This window comes from Phocoena phocoena, chromosome 3, assembly GCF_963924675.1.
Source record: "Phocoena phocoena chromosome 3, mPhoPho1.1, whole genome shotgun sequence".
Taxonomy (NCBI): Eukaryota; Metazoa; Chordata; class Mammalia; order Artiodactyla; family Phocoenidae; genus Phocoena; species Phocoena phocoena.
The window spans coordinates 132,764,005-132,783,710 of record NC_089221.1 but is presented as its reverse complement, the minus strand read 5'-3'; positions in this window follow the sequence as shown (position 1 = coordinate 132,783,710).

Sequence of the window (19,706 nt, the reverse complement as noted above, 5' to 3'; positions counted from 1 at the left end):
AAACATAGTAAAGTTAAAAGTTACCTTGGAGAGTTTTGCCTGTTAAAGATACACAGTATTTCTCAGGATTGACATATACATACTACTATATTTAAAAGAGATAACCAACAAGGACCTACTGTATAGCACAGGGAACTCTGCTCAATATTCTGTAATAACCTAAATAGAAAAAGAATTTGAAATAGAATATATATATATATATATACAGACACACATATGTATAACTGAATCACTTTGCTGTACACCTGAAACTAACACAACACTGTAATCAGCTATACTCCAATATAAAATAAAAATTCTAAAAAAAGAAGAAAAAATAAATCATTGATAAAATGCTGAAAAAATAAAATATAATCCCAAATGTTATAGTCTATTGCCCTGTAGGACATTTACTGGTTTTGTATCTAGTCTAGCGATCTTTTGTTAACATTCTTTATTAATGTACCTAAGAACAAGGAGCTCCTTAAATGGTCTCAGAATCAGTCTTACCATCATACTGATTTCCTCATAGTTAATGAGTCAAATAAAATCTTCGACATACTTTCATTTTATATCGATATTTGTAGGACCCATGTATTTAACTTCAAAAAGTTACAGCTTGACACTGTTTCACTTTCTTCATCTGTATAATGAGTATTATAAGTCTTAACTGAGATAACACATATTAAACCACTCAGCAAAGTGTATGGCACACCGTAAGTGCTCAGACTATATCGGTACTGCTGTTATTTAATACTATCTATTTGGTTTTCAGTTTTGTAAAGGACTCTAGACTACACTAGATCACTAGACTAGTCTCCTTCCTCCTATACCTTTTAATCCTTGCCATTAGATTCTGAATCGTCTCTACAATGGCCACTCCGGCTGGAATTCTTTTATAGATATTGATCTCTCTGCTTTTCAGAGATTTCTACTTCTAATGTTCTAAAACTAACAACTGAAGTATATCTCCCTGTAGCACATTCAGATGCTGCAGCTGCTGATCATAAAGGTCAGTTAGAAATTCTGATCATAAGGATTGCATGAAAGAGAAAACTTCATTCTAAAGCAGGATATAAACTCCACAGAGACATGGCTTTTTGTCTGCATCATCTCCTGCCTTTTTGCCAATATCTAGGATGAGTAAGTACTTGGCCTTCATATTTAAACTTTGAATAAATAAAACCTTTTGACTTATTTGAAAACAGGATGCTAAATCGTCCTTTTTTAAAGAGTTATTTTGATTACAATTTAAACACATCCATTACTTTAGGAGACGGATCCAAAAAAATATTGCTGCAACTTATGTTAAAGAGTGTTCTGCCTGTGTTTTCCTCTAGGAGTTTTTTTAGTGTCCAGTCTTACATTTAGGTCTTTAATCCATTATGAGTTTAATTTTGTGTATTGCATTAGATAATGTTCTAATATCATTCTTTTACATGTAACTGTCCAGTTTTTCCAGTACCACTTATTGAAGAGACTGTCTTTTCTCCACTGTATGTTCTTGCATCCTTTGTCATAGAATAATTGGCCATAAGTGTGTGGGTTTATTTCTGGGCTTTCTATCCTGTTCCATTGACCTATAATGCCTGTTTTTGTGCCAGTACCATACTGTTTTGATGACTATAGCTTTGTAATATACTCTGAAGTCAGGGAGCCTGATTCCTCCAGATCTGTTCTTCTCTCTCAAGATCGCTTAGGCTATTTGGGGTCTTTTGTGTTTCCATATACCTTTTAAAATTATTTGTTCTAGTTCTATGAAAAATGCCATTGGTATTTTAATAGGGATTGCATTGACTCTGTAGATTGCCTTGGGTAGTATGGTCATTTTAACAATACTGATTCTTCCAATCCAAGGACATGGTATATCTTTCCATCTGTTTATGTCATCTTCAATTTCTTTCATTAGTGTCTTACAGTTTTCAGAGTACAGGTCTTTTGCCTCCTTGGGAAGGTTTATTCTTAGGTATTTTATTCTTTTCGACGTGATGGTAAATGGGATTGTTTCCTTAATTTCTAGTTCTTACAGTTCATTGTTAGTGTTTAGAAATGCAACAGATTCCTGTATATTAATTTTGTATCCTGCAACTTATTTGAAAAGCTTTTTCAGAGCAAAGGAAACCATCAACAAAATGAAAAGATAACCTACTGAATGGGAGAAAATATTTGCAAATGATATGACTAATAAGGGATTAATATCCAACATATATGAACAGCTCATACAACTCAGTAACAAAAAACTCCAACAACCGAATTTTAAAAAGGGCAGAAGAACTGAATAGACATTTTTCCAAAGAATACATACAGATGGCCAAGAGGCACATGAAAAGATTCTCAACATCACTAATTATCAGAGAAATGCAAATCAAAACTACAATGAGATATCACTTCACACCTGTCACAATGGTTATCATCAAAAAACCCCAAAAAACAAATAACAAATGTTGGCAAGTATGTGGAGAAAAGGGAACCCTTGTACACTGTTGGTGGAAATGCAAAATGGTGTGCCCACTGTGGAAAACAGTATGGAGGTTTCTCCAAAAATAATAATAGAACTACCATATGAACCAGCAATTCCACTCCTGGGTATATAAACAAAAAAACCAAAAACACTAATTTGAAAAGATACATGCACTCCAATGTTCATAGCAGCATTATCTAAAATTGCAAAGATATGAAAGCAACCTAAACATCCACCAACAGATGAATGAATGAAGATGATGTGATATATAGATACACACACACAACTGACCACTACTCACTCAGCCATAAAAAGGAACAAAATTTTGCCATTTTCAGCAACATGGGTGGACTTGGAGGAGGACATTATGCTTTGTGAAATAAGTCAGACAGAGAAAGACAAATATTGTATGATATAATTTATATGTAGAATCTAAAAAATACAACAAACTAGTGAATATAACAAAAAAGAAAGAAACCGACTCACAGATATAGAGAAGTAATGGTTACTAGTTGGGGGGAGGAGCAATATAGGGGTAGGGGAATCGGGAGGCACAAAATATTGGGTGTACAATAGGCTGAAGGATGTATTGTACAACATGGGGAACACAGACAATATTTTGTAGTAACTGTAAATGGAAAGTGACATTGAAAAATTGTACAAAAATTTAAAAAATTAATATTTTTCCAAAAAATTTAAAAGAAAAGAAACACATCTGGTACCAGTGGATCATTTATCCTCATTATGGCTTAGATTCCTTGGCTTAGATTCCTGGTTTGGTTTCTTCTAGGAATGGTTCAGTTTGGCTAATTTCTTCTTAAAATTTGGTGCTGAGAGGTGAACAAACTTTGCAGGTGTGCTAATTTGGGCGCAGAGGAACAACTCCCTCTCACATTTAGAAAGAACACTTCTATTAATGCGATTCATGATAATATTAGGTTTGGCCACAGTCACTGTGAGTCACACTGTGAAGCCAGTTTCAAATGCCTCTCTCTCATAGGTACTCTTATTAAGCTACATCTCCTGTATGGTTTATTTACATATGAAATTCTCCAGTCTAGATTTATGTAAGCATCATCTGAAGGGAGCTTTTAAAATAACCAGAGCTAGGAGCCCACCCTAGAGATTTTGATTCTATTGGAATGGGATGGGCGTAATGGTAATTTTGTTTTCAGCTCCACCCACCCCCAACCAAAATGATTCTAACATGAGCCAGACTTAAGAATCACTAAGTTACAGTGATAGCTTAACTTTTAAAACATAAATCTAATTGTGTCACTCTGTCCGCTCAAATCCTTAGATGGCTTACCATTGCTTGAAAGGGAAAGACGGCCACCATCACTAAGACTTGAAAGGCCTGGCTTGATCTGGTCCCTCGTCTACCTCTTCAGTCTCATCTGCTGCCAGTCTCGCTTCTTCCAGTGCTTCAAAGAAATCATGTATCTTTTCACTTGAGAATCTACAAAAAAGCTACTCTCTCCTGAAAATACATTGCTTTTTCCTGGATGCTACCTCCACTCTTACGTTTTCTTCTACTTAACTCCTATTCAACCTTCAAATTCATACTCTGTTATCACTTTTTCTTTCTTTTTTTTTTTTTTTGTTATCACTTTTTCTAGGATTCAGGTATCTGAACCCCAGAACCAACAATCCCCTATTATATATACCCCCAAACTAGCACTCATGATAGACTTGACTATATATTTATTTGTATTTTTATTTGATTGATGTTAATCTTTCTTGATAGAAAATGAATATTCTCCATGAGGCCTGAAACTACGTTTGCTTGCTCACTACTGTATCCTAGTTCCTTGCACCACGCCTAGCTTGTAGGAAGTGTACAAAAGATATTTTTAAGTAAGTGAATGCAGTTTTTCTTTTTTTAATTCAAGTGCAGGAACATGCATGTAACACCATTTTTTAAAAAACAATCTTGAGTTTTCAAACTTAATTTAATCCTTCTGACATGTTAAAATAATGTATTGTACTCAGAATACAGAGTTCTCCTATAAGATGTAAACATTTTCAGAAACTAATAAGCCATTCACATGTTTATCTAAAAGACCATGAGAAATTACCAAGTCAGGTGCCTGGCAAAGCCTGTAAGGCCTGAGGTACAAGGTAGTGTTACCAAGTCCCAGCTCGTACTGCTAACCACATGATTGGCCAAAAAACGAGAGATGAGGTGTTGGGGCAAGGAACTGACTTTATTCAGAAAACCAGCAGACCAAGAAGATGACGGACTAGTGTCCCAAAGAACGATCTTACCCAAAGTAGAGTCCAAACTTGTTTTGTACTAAAAGGGAAGGGAGTGTGGCAGGTTGTTACAAACTTTTGGTGCCAGAATCCTTTGTTCTTGCTGCTGTTCTCTTAGGTCTGGTGAAAATATTCCTCTAAACCTCCAACAAGACAAAGGTTGTTCTCTGTTCTCAAACTTTCTGTCTCTACAGTAATGGAAAAATGTTATACCTTTAAAGGGCAGAACCTTGAGAATGGGCTACCATGTATGTTCTAGGCTGTAGGCAACATTCTTCTACAAAGGGGCAGAGCCAGCATGACTAAGCACAGGCGACAGAGCACAAGGGTTAGAGCTAAATAAATAGATCCAATATGGAGTCAGGTTTGTTCTTCTCTGTTACAGTAGAATGCTTAGGATTATTGCGTACAGGATTTGCTGTGCTGGTCACTTGAGAGGGCAGGCTGAGTGGAGATGTAGTCATATATACAGAGGCACAAAGTAGTTATGGCACAAGCCTAAAGAGACGCATTCGTCGGGACCCCTTTGGTTACAGCAGTCAGAACTCATTCAAATCAGCCTAAAGAAAAAAACGTGGAGGTTCCTAAATCATATTACTCTAACCCCAAGTGGATCTTATGGTGGGATGGAATGTAGCACTTAAAATATAATCAAGGCTCTATCTCCTTCTTGTCCAGGCTTCATTCTCAGTTTTTCTCTCTCCATTGGATAGTAAGCTGTCCACAGGTGGTCCCAAGCTCACTTTCCCAGGGAAAATAAAAGATCTTTTCCAGAAATGATGGTAGGTATTCCAGCTTGAGCCACATGTTTACCCTGAACAAATTCCTCTGACCAGGGGTAGGAGACCCTCCTGTGGGCTGTATCTGGCTCATAGAACAACACTGGCAACTAAAGGGAAGGAATCAACTCCATCTCCACCAAATGAACTGAGTAGGCTAGCTAAGGAATTGAGAAAAAGTAGTAGGCAAACAAAAGTTCATTGTAAACTATGGATGATAGGGCACTCAAGATATATTCATAATCTTGCCAAAAGAATATTCTTTAAGAAATATTAAGAGGCAATATTTAACCAAAGGATAGAAAAAGTATTTGCTATATACAAGCCCAAACCAGCTGAATTAAACTAATGGCAGACAATTAGAACTGTAACATTATGCCAACCTTTCATTTAAGGGTTCATTTCACAAATCATACTTGATGGGAAATGACATTCACCCTGCTTTGGCTCTTCAAAACAGAGAGAGCAAATCCAATCCTGCTTTTCAATGGCCAAGGGCAAAATTATCTGGTTGGCTTTGAAGAGACTTTTATTTGGAGGGAATCTGGACCAGGAAGTTTGGCTCAGGGACAAATCAATGACCCACAGTTTTCAAAAATCGCCATTAGCCAGACACAATGTCTAAGCTGAAGTCATTTTCTGTTTGGAAATTCAAATATATGCATAGTACACAGTGTAGGATTCTCAAGCTAAGTCATTACTTTGAGGAGGAACTGACACATTTGATAGTTTAATGTGACTAGTAATGAAACACATTGTAAATATATCTTTTCTAAAGAAATTAATTGAACAGTGCAAAGCAAATACTGGTATAGATTGTTCCAGGCATTCTTTCCTTTAAGCACAAAACATCGATCAAGTCTTCCAAAATTTCATTCTGGTTCACAATTTCTCACTGTATTACAGCTTGCTGAAAGTAAAACTCTTGAAATATATGTTTATTGGGATATAAAATTTATTGATCAATAAAAAGGGTCCAGATTCCATGATAGGCACTCCATGATAGGCAGAAATAAATAAAACCTGTACTTGAAAAAAATGATAGCATCACTCATCTTTATTTTTACAATCACATCAGTGCTCAATGATACAAAATACAACAGTTGGATTCAGGAATCCCAAGCTAATTATAAGCCCTCTGAACAAGTAGTGTTGCTTCAAATGAAAGGCCAAGTCTCAAAACCTGACAAATGTACACCAAAAAAATTAAAAGCTGACAAGGAAAGAAAATATATTTCAAATCATTTGTTCTTCAAAAGGAGTTCATTTATACATGTGACAGAGACATAGTTGAGCAAATCCACAACTATGGTGTGTGGCATATAATAGATGCTTAATAAATGTTTAACATAATGAACATTGCTAGTAATAAGAAATATTCCATCATTGCCAGACAAATAGAAGCTGAGGAAGTTTATCACCACTAGGCCTGCCTTATAAGAAATAATAAATGGAGTTTTTCAAGTTGCAATGAAAGGATGCTAAGTAACAACATGAAAAATAAAAGTATAAAAATCACTGGTAAAGATAAACATATGGTCAAATTCAGAATACTCTAACACTGTAATGGTAGTACATAAGTCCCTTTTAACTCTAGTTTCAAAGTTAAAAGACAAATGTATTAAAAATAACTACAGCTACTATAATTTGTTAATGGATAAACAATATTGAAAAATGCAAAGTGTGATATCAAAAGAATGAAATGGGGGAGGGAGAAGTAGAAGTGTAGAGTGATTTTGTATGCAATTAGAGTTAAGTAGTTATCAGCTTAAAATAGACCATTATAACTGTAAGATATTTTATGTAAGCTTCATGGTAACCACAAAATTAAAAACCCTAAAGACACAGAGGCTGAAAGTGAAGGGATGGTAAAAGATAGTCCATGCAAATGGTAACCAAAAGACAGTTGAAGCAATACTCATATCAGACAAAATGGACTTTCAGTCACAATCCATCACGGGAGACAAAAAGGTCATTGTAAATGATAAAGAGATCTATTTATCAACAGGATATAACAATTGTAAATATACATGCACTCAACATTGGAGCCCCTAAATACATAAAGCTAGTATTAACAGAACTAAAGGGAGAAATAGGCAGCAATACAGTAGTAGTAGGGGGCTTCAATACCTCACTTTCAACAATGGATATATCATCCAGACAAAAAGATTAATAAGGAAACAGCAGTTTTGAAAAACATTATAGACCAAATGGCCCTAACACACATACACAGAACATTCCAAATAATAGCAGCAGAATACATGTTCTTCTCAGGTGTACACAGAAAAATCCCCAGGATAGGTCATATGTTGGGCGACAAAACACATTTTAGCAAATTTAAGAAGACTGAAATCATATCAAGTATCTTTTCTGAGCACAATGTTATGAAACTAAAAATCAATGATACGAGAAAAGCTGAAAAATTCACAAATATGTGACTCTTGAACAACAAATGGGTCAAGAAAGGAAACAAAAGGGGAACCAAAAAGCATCTTGAGACAAACAACAATGAAACACAACACACTAAAACTTATGGAAGGCAGCAAAGCAGTTCTAAGAGAAAATTTTACAGTGATAAATGTCTACATCAGGGGAAAAAAATCTCAAGTAAACAACCTAATTTTATACTCGAGTTACTAGAAAAAGAAGAACAAACTGAGCCCAAAGCAGAAGAAGGGAAATAACGAAGATTAGAAAAGAAATAAATAGAGAGCAGAAAAACAATAGAAAAGAACAACAAAACTGAGAGTTGTTTTTTCTTGAAAAGATAAATAAAACTGACAAAACTTTTGCTAGACTAACAAAGAAAAAAATAGAGGGGACACAAATAACTAAAATTATAAATCAAAAAGGAGACATTACAACTGATACCACAGATATACAAAGGATCATAAGAGACTACTATGAATAATTATATGCCAACAAATTGGACAACCTAGAAGAGAGAAATAATTCCTAGAAACATAAAATCTACCAAGACTGAATCACAAAGAAAGAGAAAATCTGAACAAAGTAATTACTAGTAAGGAGATTGAAGCAGTAATCAAAAACCTTGAACAAAGAAAATTCCAGGACCAGATGGCTTCAGGAGTGAATTCTACCAAACAATCAGAGAAGAATAAATGCCAATCCTTTTCAAACTCTTCCATACAATTGAAGAAGAGGAAACAATTCCAAACACATTTTACAAGGCTAGCATTACCCTCATACCAAAGGCAAATAAGGACACTACAAGAAAAGAAAATTACAGCCCAGCATCCCTGATAAACACAGATGCAAAAATCCTCAACAAAATACTAGCAAACTGAATTTAAGAGCACATTAAAAGGATCATACACCAGGATCAAGTAGGATTTGATGCTGAGACGCAAGAATAGTTTGACGTATGCAAATAAATGAAACTTAGGCACCATATTAACAGAAAAATGGGCAAAAAACATATAATAATCTCAATTGATAAAAGGAAAAGCATCTGATGAAAATTCAGCATGCTTTCATGATCAAAACACTCAATAAACTAAGTATAGAAGCAATGTGAGGAATGCACCTCCACATAATAAAGACCATATATGTCTAATCCACAGCTAACATCACACTAAATAGTGAAAAGCTGAAAGATCAGGAACAAGTCAAGGATGCTCACTCCAATTCAATATATCACTGAGAGTACTAGCCAGAGCAATCAGGCAAGAAAAATAAATAAAAGGCATCTAAATTGGAAAGGAAAAAGTTAAGCAGATTTTTATTTTAAAATAAAAGTCTCCATATGCAGGTAATGTGATTTTTATATACAGAAAACCCTAAAGATTTCACCAAAAAATTCAGTTAAATTGCACTATACAAAAATCAATATACAAACACCAACTGCATTTATATACACTAACAAATTATCAGAAAAAGGAATTTTAAAAAGTACTTAGAAATACATTTTATCAAGGAGGAATAAAAGATCTGTGCACTGAAAAATATAAACATTCATGAAAGAAACTGAAGAAGACACAACTAAATGGAAAAATCCCAATCCCATGTTCACAGATATGAAGAAGACTGTTAAAATGTCCATCCTAACCAAAGCAACCTACAGATTCAATGAAGGCCATATCAAAATTCTAAAGCCATTTTCCTAGAAATTGAAAAAATAATCCTAATATTTACAGGGAACCACAAAAGGCCCCAAATAACCACAGCAGTCCTGAGAAAGAAGAGCAGAGCTCGAAGTGTCACACTTCTGGATTTCAAACTAACTACAGAACTACAGTAATCAAAATAGTGTGGTGCTAGGATAAAAATAGATATACAGAAAAATGAAAGAGAATAGAGAGCCTAGAAATAAGTCCACACTTATATAGTCAATTAATCCTTGACAAGAGTGCCAAGAATACACCATGGGGAAAGTATAGTCTCTTTAATAAATGGTGCTGTGAAAATTGAATATCCACATGCAGAGAAATGAAATTGGAGCCTTCTCTTTGACTATACACAAAAAATTAACTCAAAATGTATTAAAGACAAATTTAAGACCTGAGACTATAAAATTCCCAGAAGAAAACATAAGGAAAAATCCTCCTTGACAATGGTCTTTGATTTCACATATCTGACACCAAAAGCCCAGGTAACAAAAGCAAAAACAAACAAGTAGGACTACATCAAACTAAACAGCTTCTGCACAAAAGAAACCATAAATAAAATGAAAAGGCAAGCTATGGAATGGGAGAAAATATTTACAAGTCATATATCTAATAGAGAGTTACTATACAAAATATATAAGGAACTCATACAACTTAATAGCAAAACAAAACCAAAATAACCCAAATAACACTATTAAAAATGGGCAAAGGACCTGAATAGATATTTTTCCAAAGAAAAAATACAAATGGCCAACAAGTATATGAAAGATGCTCAACATCACTAATCATCAGGGAAATGCAAATCAAAACCACAATGAGTTATCACCTCACACCTGTCAGGATGGCTATTATGAAAAAAGAAAAGGGCTGACAAGAATTTGGAAGGGTGTGGAGAAAAGGGTGCCCTTGTACATTGTTAGTGGGGACATAAAATGGTACAGCTATTACAGAAATAAGTGTGGAGCTTCAATAAAAGTTTAGAAATAGAGCTACCATGTGATCCAGCTATCCCACCTGAGTATATACGTCCAAAGGAAATTAAATCAGAATCTCAAAGAGATATTTACACTCCTGTATTCATTGCACGGTTGTTCACGATAGCTACATATGGAAATTACCTAAGTGTCCAGAGATGGATAAATGGACAAAGGAAACATGATATGAGTGTGTGTAAATACATACATATGGAATATTATTCAGCCAAAAAAAAGAAGAACATCCTGCCATTTATGATATGGATGAACCTGAAGGACATTATGCTAAGAGAAATAAGCCAGACACAGAAAGACAAATATTATGTGATCTCTTCTATATGTGCAATCTACAAAAGTCAAACACTCAGAAACAGAGAGTGGAATGGTAGTTGCCAGGGCTTGGGGATGGGGGAAAATGGGGAGATAATAGTCAAAGTACACAAACTGTCAGTCATAAGGTGAGTAAGTCCTGAGGATCTGATAGACAGCATGGTGACTACAGTTAACAATATTGTATTGTATACTTGAAATTTGCTAAGAGAATAGATATTAAGTGTTCTCTCTCTCTACACACACACACACACACACACACACACACACACACACACATACACACACATTGTGAAATGATAACATATATTATCATGTTGTATACCTTAAATACATACAATTGTTTTTTTGGCTGTACCACGCAGCATGTGAGATCTTAGTTCCCTGACCAGAGACGGTACCCGCACCCCCTGCAGTAGAAGTGCTGAGTCTTAACCACTGGATCACCAGGGAAGTCCCAAATATATACTAGTTATTGTCAATTATACTTCAATAAATCTGGAAAAAATAAAGCACAAACGACATCAACAGGCTAAAAGATATTCTGGTATCATTTTTGCAGTAGATTGAAGATGAGAGAATTTTACATAATTATTAAAGTTCACAAATGGTGTGCTATTCTGATCTAGAATGAGACAGTAGGTCATCAAGGTAAACTTTTCATTATTTCCATGAAAAAGTGAGACCTGAAGTGACATGGCCAGAGTCCCATAGAGAGGTAGTATAGGAGCTGGACAACAGATTCATATTTTCTGATATCTATGTTGCCTCCTGGGGCCAGTAACTGTGATTGCAGGATATGACTTATTGTATCACTTCTTCACTCACTTGGGTGTTTTCTGCTGGGAATCACTTCCTTAAATACGATTATTGTTCTAACATGCATTGTCTGGTTATCCACTTTTCCCCTTACCTTCTCTTAAGCAATCAGGAATTTCTTTTTTAGTATTTCTGTGTATATGTTAGTAAAAACTAAATAGAGATAGATAAGACTAATTAAAAAAATTAAAGCACAGGTCCAAAGAAAAATGTTACCATTTAAGTTAAATACAAGAAAAATTGTCATATATACGTTTAATCCTGCCCTTAACAAAGCAAGTACTCATTAAGTATCTGCTGGAATGTATGGAAGTCAAACATTTTGTAACCTCAGTGGATCACATCACAGGGTTCAATGGCAAGGCGATTTCCCCCAATGCTTCCATCTTGATCAACTTCAACAGTCTTTTAATATCCTGAGCCTCATCTTTTGTAATTAGCAGAAACTGTTAAAAGTAACATACTGGGTTCAATCTGGCTGAACGGCATTATTATCCTATCTTAGAGCATAGCATGGAGTGCTGATGTAATAGATTCCTAGGAACAGACTTCACGTAAAATGTACTCAGTGGCTGTAGTGACATACATTGCTGCTCACTCCCAAAATCAGGAAGCAAGGAGAAGCATAAACACTAAATGGATGAGAAGAGAAATGCAAAAATCAGCATAAAAAGACAGATTGGTTACCTGACCAGCATATTCAACTCTAACTATACTATGCTGGCACATCTAATGGAAAGAATGTAGCATCCAAAAGCTCATCCATGGATGCAAAGAAAGGAGAGTCACAATAGGGAAAAAGTAGACAGAGTTCACTCAAGCACTGAAAGAAGGATTCTTAGCCTTGGACTCCACTCTTGGCTGTTCCATGCAAGGCATTAGCGAAACAGTAGATATAACAGATGGGGTTCATTACTCTCAAGGTGTTTATGGTCTTCGTTGGGAAGACTCTGAGTACCTCTGGTACCACTGACAAGACTGTCTCTGTTGGGATGAATTAGCCTGATGCTGTTAAGAGATTCTTTTTATCAAACTCTTTTTGTTTTGATTTCAAGTACATTAATTATCTTTCTCATTAAGTTCCCTCTTCATATGTAGATCTTCCTAAAGGGAGAGTAGATGTAGCTACCTCTATCCACGCAACATTTATTTATCACTGTAAATTTAAAAACCGGTGTTTCTAATGTAGAAATCAATCTCACGAAGTTAGTTAGTGTCAGTCTGCTACTGAGAAATAAAACCTCTCTTGTTGAGCTGATAGAATCACCTTCTCAGACCAACGTTAAGACTCTATGAAAAGGGACTTGCCCATGAATAATCACTATAACAATGATAAATTTCCAGATCTAGGGTGTAGAATAATAAATTGGCAAGCGTTTATAGCTAGAGAAATGGGTCAATCCTTTAACCACTCCATCTAACATATTTATAAGAGATCATGCAAGCTAAGCCACTTCATTTAATCCTCTCTCACTGAGATATTCACATCAATATTTTATTTTATAGAAACACTTAGAGATTCTATTATTAGATGAGCTACAACAGCACTGAAGCTCAGTGTAAACGGTGAAGTCAAACTCGAGTTTGTAGTAACATAATTAGTACCAATAAAATCTCCACTTTTAAGGAGCCTAAGTCAAAATATAAAACATTTCCACATTGAATATATGTATTGGGGCTCTGAAGACATTTTTGGAGTTCACTGCATTCCAAGACTTCTCATGAGTACTTTACTTGATTTTGAAACTGTAGCCTTTTAGTTTTAATGCATGAACTTGAAGGTATTCTTTATATCCAAGTATGGAAAATTGAATGAGGGGAAAATTTTTTAAATACTTGCCATCATGTTTGTGATTTGCAGGGGTTAGAATCTCTTTGCTCTGTGATGGAACTTGATAGATCTGGATTATTATCCTGGCACTGTTAACTCTTAGCCAGGAAAACATACTTAAACCCTCTTATCCTGAGTCCTCATATGTAAAGTGGGAGAAACAGCAGCCATCCCATGAGACTGTACAAGGGTTTAACAAAATAATCTGAGTAAAAGTAGTTTTAACATACATAGCAATAGCTAACAGTCACGGAGTACTTACTGAGCTCTTACATAGTAAGTGCTCAGCTATTACCAGGTACTGATAAATTCTGCACCAGGATTGTTATTTTTTTGAGTCATTCCATAAGTTTGTATTTAAATACATTTAGAACATCGGTATTCTTTGGTAGCAAGAGTCTACTTTTCAAAGTGAACCAGTCTACTGTTATTTTTGACACAAACTTTTAAACTGCTATGTTAATTGATACCTTGAATACCACATCCTAGAAGTTCAGTCGAAATAAACTCACCAATAAGCGACCTACCTCTAGACTTAGCCTTTTGTTTATGTTTAATTTATATTTTTGACTAAACTGGCTTTTTCCCTAAAAACTCTTTGTTGTCCCTAATTATGGGAAACGAGACATCTCACCTCACTAACTCAATGATTACTGAACTGCAATTTCTGGAGAGTTTCAGAAACTGTTAACCAAGATTTCCAGGATGTACAAAAAAATGTTAGACTAGATGCCTAAATATTTACAAGAAAAAAAAAATCAGGATGCCATGGCCTGTGTTGGATTTCTTGGGCATATTTTCACAGAAGCCAAATTGAACAGCATTTACAAATTCAAGAAAGGGCTGCATCAGCAGAGAAAACATACATCTGAATGCAGAGTCTACATTTAGGAATGAAAAAACTATTCTTAGACTTATTAAATGGAGAGAGCTACTATCCTAACAGCCTATGTTCCCAGTACCCCGAAATGTTATTAACCAACTGTAAACGTCATTTATTTATTTTTTGATTTTTGTTTCTTTTCTTTCTTTCTTTTTTTTTTTTTTTGCAGTACAAGGGCCTCTCACTGCTGTGGCCTCTCCCATTGTGGAGCACAGGCTCCGGACGCGCAGGTTCAGTGGCCATGGCTCACGGATCCAGCTGGTCCGTGGCATGTGGGATCCTCCCGGACTGGGGCATGAACCCGTGTCCCCTGCAGCGGCAGGCGGACTCTCAACCACTGCGCCACCAGGGAAGCCCTATTTTTTTATTTTTAAAATTAATTAATTAATATATTTATTTTTGGCTGCATTGGGTCTTTGTTGCGGTGCATGGGCTTCTTGTGATGGCTTCTCTTTGTTGCAGAGCATGGGTTCTAGGCACACGGGCTTCAGAAGTTGTTGCTCATGGGCTCTAAAGCACAGGCTCAGTAGTTGTGACGCACAGGCTTAGTTGCTCCGCGGCATGTGGGATCTTCCCGGACCAGGACTTGAACCCGTGTCCTCTGCACTGGCAGGCGGATTCTTAACCACTGCGGCACCAGGGAAGCCCTGTAAACATCATTTAAATAACAACATCCTGCAGCTCTTAAGACTCAGGTAGCTTCACTACCTCAAATCTGATTGCTCACAGCCATTCTGAAGTACTCTGGACTCCAGGAAACTTGACCTTATAAGACACTATGTTTTGTAACAAGAACTGGAGAAGATGCAGACTCTTTTCATTAACATTATATTTACATATAATCCTAGCAGCCAACATTTATTGTGTCTACTGTGCGCCAGGTGCTCTCTTCATCTTCCAAAAACTCTGTGTGGTTAGTATCATCTCACGGATTGGCACACATTTAGTATCTCTCTTCATCTCACAAAACCTCTGCGTGGTTAGTATCATCTCATCGACTGGCACACATTCTTCTGTAAAGGGCCACAGAGTGAATATATTAGGCTTTGCAGGCTGCACAGTCTGTTGCAATTTCTCAGTTCTGCAGTTATAGCTGAGAGCAGTGGCAGACAATGCATGAGTCAATGGGTGTGTCTCATTCGAAGAAAACTTTCTAAGAACACTGAAATGTGAATTACATACATTTTTGTGCCTCATAAAATACTATTTTTCCTTTGTTTCACTTTTTTATTTGTTTTCAAATACTTAAAAACGTAAAAACGATTCTTAGCTCATGAGTCATAAAAATAGGTGGCAGGCCAGATATAGCCCAGGGGGCCATAGTCTGCCAACCTCTACACTATCTAAATATTTCAGGGCAGGGAAGTGAAGCTCAGGGAGACACAGCTCCTAAAAAGTACAGAGCCAGTTCTGACTCTCAGGCCCATTCTCCTTTTGATTCCTGTGTTTCTGTGTCGTGGTTTATACTCAGTGCAAAGGTTAAATTCTTCCTGTAGCCAAGAACTTAAAATGAGTGACAAATAAGTGGATTTTCCCTGAGTTGATAGGTTCCTTCTTTTCTTGTTGTTTTTTTAATTATTTATTTATTTATTAACAACTCGATTGGACTATAATTGCTTTACAATGGTGTGTTAGTTTCTGCTCTATAACAAAGTGAATGAGCTATACATATATATAAATCCCCATATCTCTTCACTTTGGCATCTCCCTCCCACTCTCCCTATCACACCCCTCTAGGTGGACACAAAGCACAGAGCTTTGCTATGTGCTGCTTCCCACTAGCTATCTATTTTACATTTGGTAGTGTACATATGTCTATGCCACTCTCTCACTTCATCCCAGCTTACCCTTCGCCCTGCTCGTGTCCTCAAGTCCATTCTCTTTGTCTGCGTCTTTATTCCTGTTCTGCCCCTAGGTTCTTCAGAACCATTTTTTTTTCTTTTAGATTCCATATATATGTGTTAGCATACAGTATTTGTTTTTCTCTTTCTGACTTACTTCACTCTGTATGACAGACTCTAGATCCATGCAACTCACTACAAATAACTCAATTTCATTTCTTTTAATGGCTAAGTAATATTCCATTGCATATATGTGCCACATCTTCTTTATCCATTGATCTGTCAATGGACACTTAGGTTGCTTCCATGTCATGGCTATTGTAAATACAGCTGCAATAAACACTGTGGTACATGGCTATTTTTGAATTATGGTTTTCTCAAGGTATATGCCCAGTAGTGGGATTGCTGGGTTGTATGGTAGTTTTAGTTTTCGTTTTTTGAGGAACCTCCATACTGTTCTCCATAGTGGCTGTATCAATTTACATTCCCACGAACAGTGCAAGAGGGTTCTGTTTTCTCCACACCCTTTTCAGCATTTATTGTTTGTAAAATTTTGATGACAGCCATTATGACCAGTGTGAGGTGATACCTCAGTGTAGTTTTGATTTGCATTTCTCTAATGTTTAGTGATGTTGAACATCCTTTCATATGTTTCTTAGCAATCTGTATCTCTGCTTTGGAGAAATGTCTATTTAGGTCTTCTGCCCATTTTTGGATTGGGTTGTTTTTTTGATATTGAGCTGCATGAGCTGCTTGTATATTTTGGAGATTAATCCGTTGTCAGTTGCTTCATTTGTGAATATTTTCTCCCATTCTAAGGGTTGCCTTTTCATCTTTATGGTTTCCTTTGCTGTGCAAAAGCTTTCAAGTTTCATTAGGTCCTATTTGTTTATTTTTGTTTTTATTTCCATTTCTCTATGAGGTAGGTCAAAAAGGATCTTGCTGTGATTTATGTCATGGAGTGTTCTGCCTATGTTTTCCTATAAGAATTTTATAGTGACTGGCCTTTCATTTAGGTCTTCAACCCTTTTGAGCTTATTTTTGTATATGGTGATAGGGAGTGTTCTAATTTCATTCTTTTACAAGTAGCTGTCCACTTTTCCCAGCACCACTTATTGAAGACGCTTTCTTTTCTCCATTGTATATTCTTGCCTCCTTTATCAAAGATAAGGTGACCATATTTGCATGGGTTTATCTCTGGGATTTCTATCCTGTTCCATTGATCTATATTTCTGTTTCTGTGCCAGTACCATACTGTCTTGATTACTGTAGCTTTGTAGTATTGTCTGAGGTCAGGGAGCCTGATTCCTCCAGCTCCATTTTTCTTTCTCAAGATTGCTTTGGCTATTCAGTGTCTTTTGTGTTTCCATACAAATTGTGAAATTTTTTATTCTAGTTCTGTGAAAAATGCCATTGGTAGTTTGATAGGGATTACATTGAATCCGTAGATTGCTTAGGGTAGTATAGTCATTTTCACAAAGTTGATTCTTCCAATCCAAGAACATGCTATATCTCTTCATCTGTTTCTATCATCTTTAATTTCTTTCATCATTGTCTTACAGTTTTCTGCATATAGGTCTTTTGTCTCCCCAGGTAGGTTTATTCCTAGGTATTTTATTCTTTTTGTTGCATTGGTAAATGGGAGTGTTTCCTAAAATTCTCTTTCAGAATTTTCACCATTAGTGTCTAGGAGTGCAAGAGATTTCTGTGCATTAATTTTGTATCCTGCAACTTTACCAAATTCATTGATTAGCTCCAGTAGTTTTCTGGTAGCGTCTTTAGGATTCTCTATGTATAGTATCACGTCATCTGCTAACAATGACAGTTTTATTTCATCTTTTCCAATCTGGATTTCTTTTATTTCTTTTTTTTCTTTGATGGCTGTGGGTATAACTTCCAAAACTATGTTGAATCACAGTGCTGAGAGTGGGCAACCTTGTCTTGTTCCTGATCTTAGAGGAAATGGTTTCACTTTTTCACCATTAAGAACAATGTTGGCTGTGGGTTTGTCATATATGGCCTTTATTATGTTGAGGTACCTTCCCTCTATGTCTACTTTCTGCAGGGTTTTTATGATAAATGGGTATTGAATTTTGTCAAAAGCTTTTCTTCATCTATTGAGATGATAATATGGTTTTCTCCTTCAACTTGTTAATATAGTTTATTACACTGATTGATTTCCATATATTGAAGAATCCTTGCATTTCTGGGATAAACCCCACTTGATCTTGGCGTATGATCCTTTTAATGTGCTGTTGTATTCTGTTTGCTAGTATTTTGTTGAAGATTTTTGCATCTATGTTCATCAGTGATATTGGCCTATAGTTTTCGTGTTTTCTGGCATCTTTGTCTGGTTTTGGTTATCAGGGTGATGGTGACGTTGTGGAATAAGCTTTGGAGTGTTCCTCCCTCTGCTATATTTTGGAAGAGTTTGAGAAGGATAGGTGTTAGCTCTTTTCCAAATGTTTGATAGAATTCACCTGTGAAGCTATTTGGTCCTGGCCTTCTGTTTGTTGGAAGATTTTTAATCACAGTCTCAATTTCAGTGCTTGTGATTGATCCGTTGATATTTACTATTTCTTCATGGTTCAGTCTCGGAAGTTTGTGGTTTTCTAAGAATTTGTCCATTTCTTCCAGGTTGTCCATTTTATTGGCATAGAGCTGCTTGTAGTAATTTCTCATGATCCTTTGTATTTCTGCAGTGTCATTTGTTACTTCTCCTTTTTCATGTGTAATTCTGTTGCTTTGAGTCTTCTCCCTTTTTCTCTTGATGAGTCTGGCTAATGAGTTATCAATTTTGGTTATCTTCTCAAAGAACCAGTTTTTAGTTTTATTGATCTTCGCTGTCGTTTCCTTCATTTCTTTTTCATTTATTTCTATCTGATCTTTATATCTTTCCTTCTGCTAATTTGGGAGTTTTTTGTTCTTGTTTCCCTAATTGCTTTAGGTGTAAGGTTAGGTTGTTTATTTGAGATGTTTGTTGTTTCTTGAGGTATGATTGTATTGCTATAAACTTCCCTCTTGTAACTGCTTTTGCTGCAACCCATAGGTTTTGCGTGGTCATCTTTTCATTGTCATTTGTTTCTAGGTATTTTTTGATTTCCTCTTTGATTTCTTTAGTGATCTCTTGGTTATTTAGTAGTGTATTGTTTAGCCTCCATGTGTTTGTATTTTTTACAGATTTTATCCTGTAATTGATGTCTAGTCTCATAGCACTGTGATCAGAAAGGATACCTGATACAATTTCAAATTTCTTAAATTTACCAAGGCTTACTCTTATTCAACATAGTTTTGGAAGTTTTAGCCACAGCAATCAGAGAAGAAAAGGAAATAAAAGGAATCCAAATCGGAAAAGAAGAAGTAAAGCTGTCACTGTTTGCAGATGACATGATACTATACATAGAGAATCCTAAAGATGCTACCAGA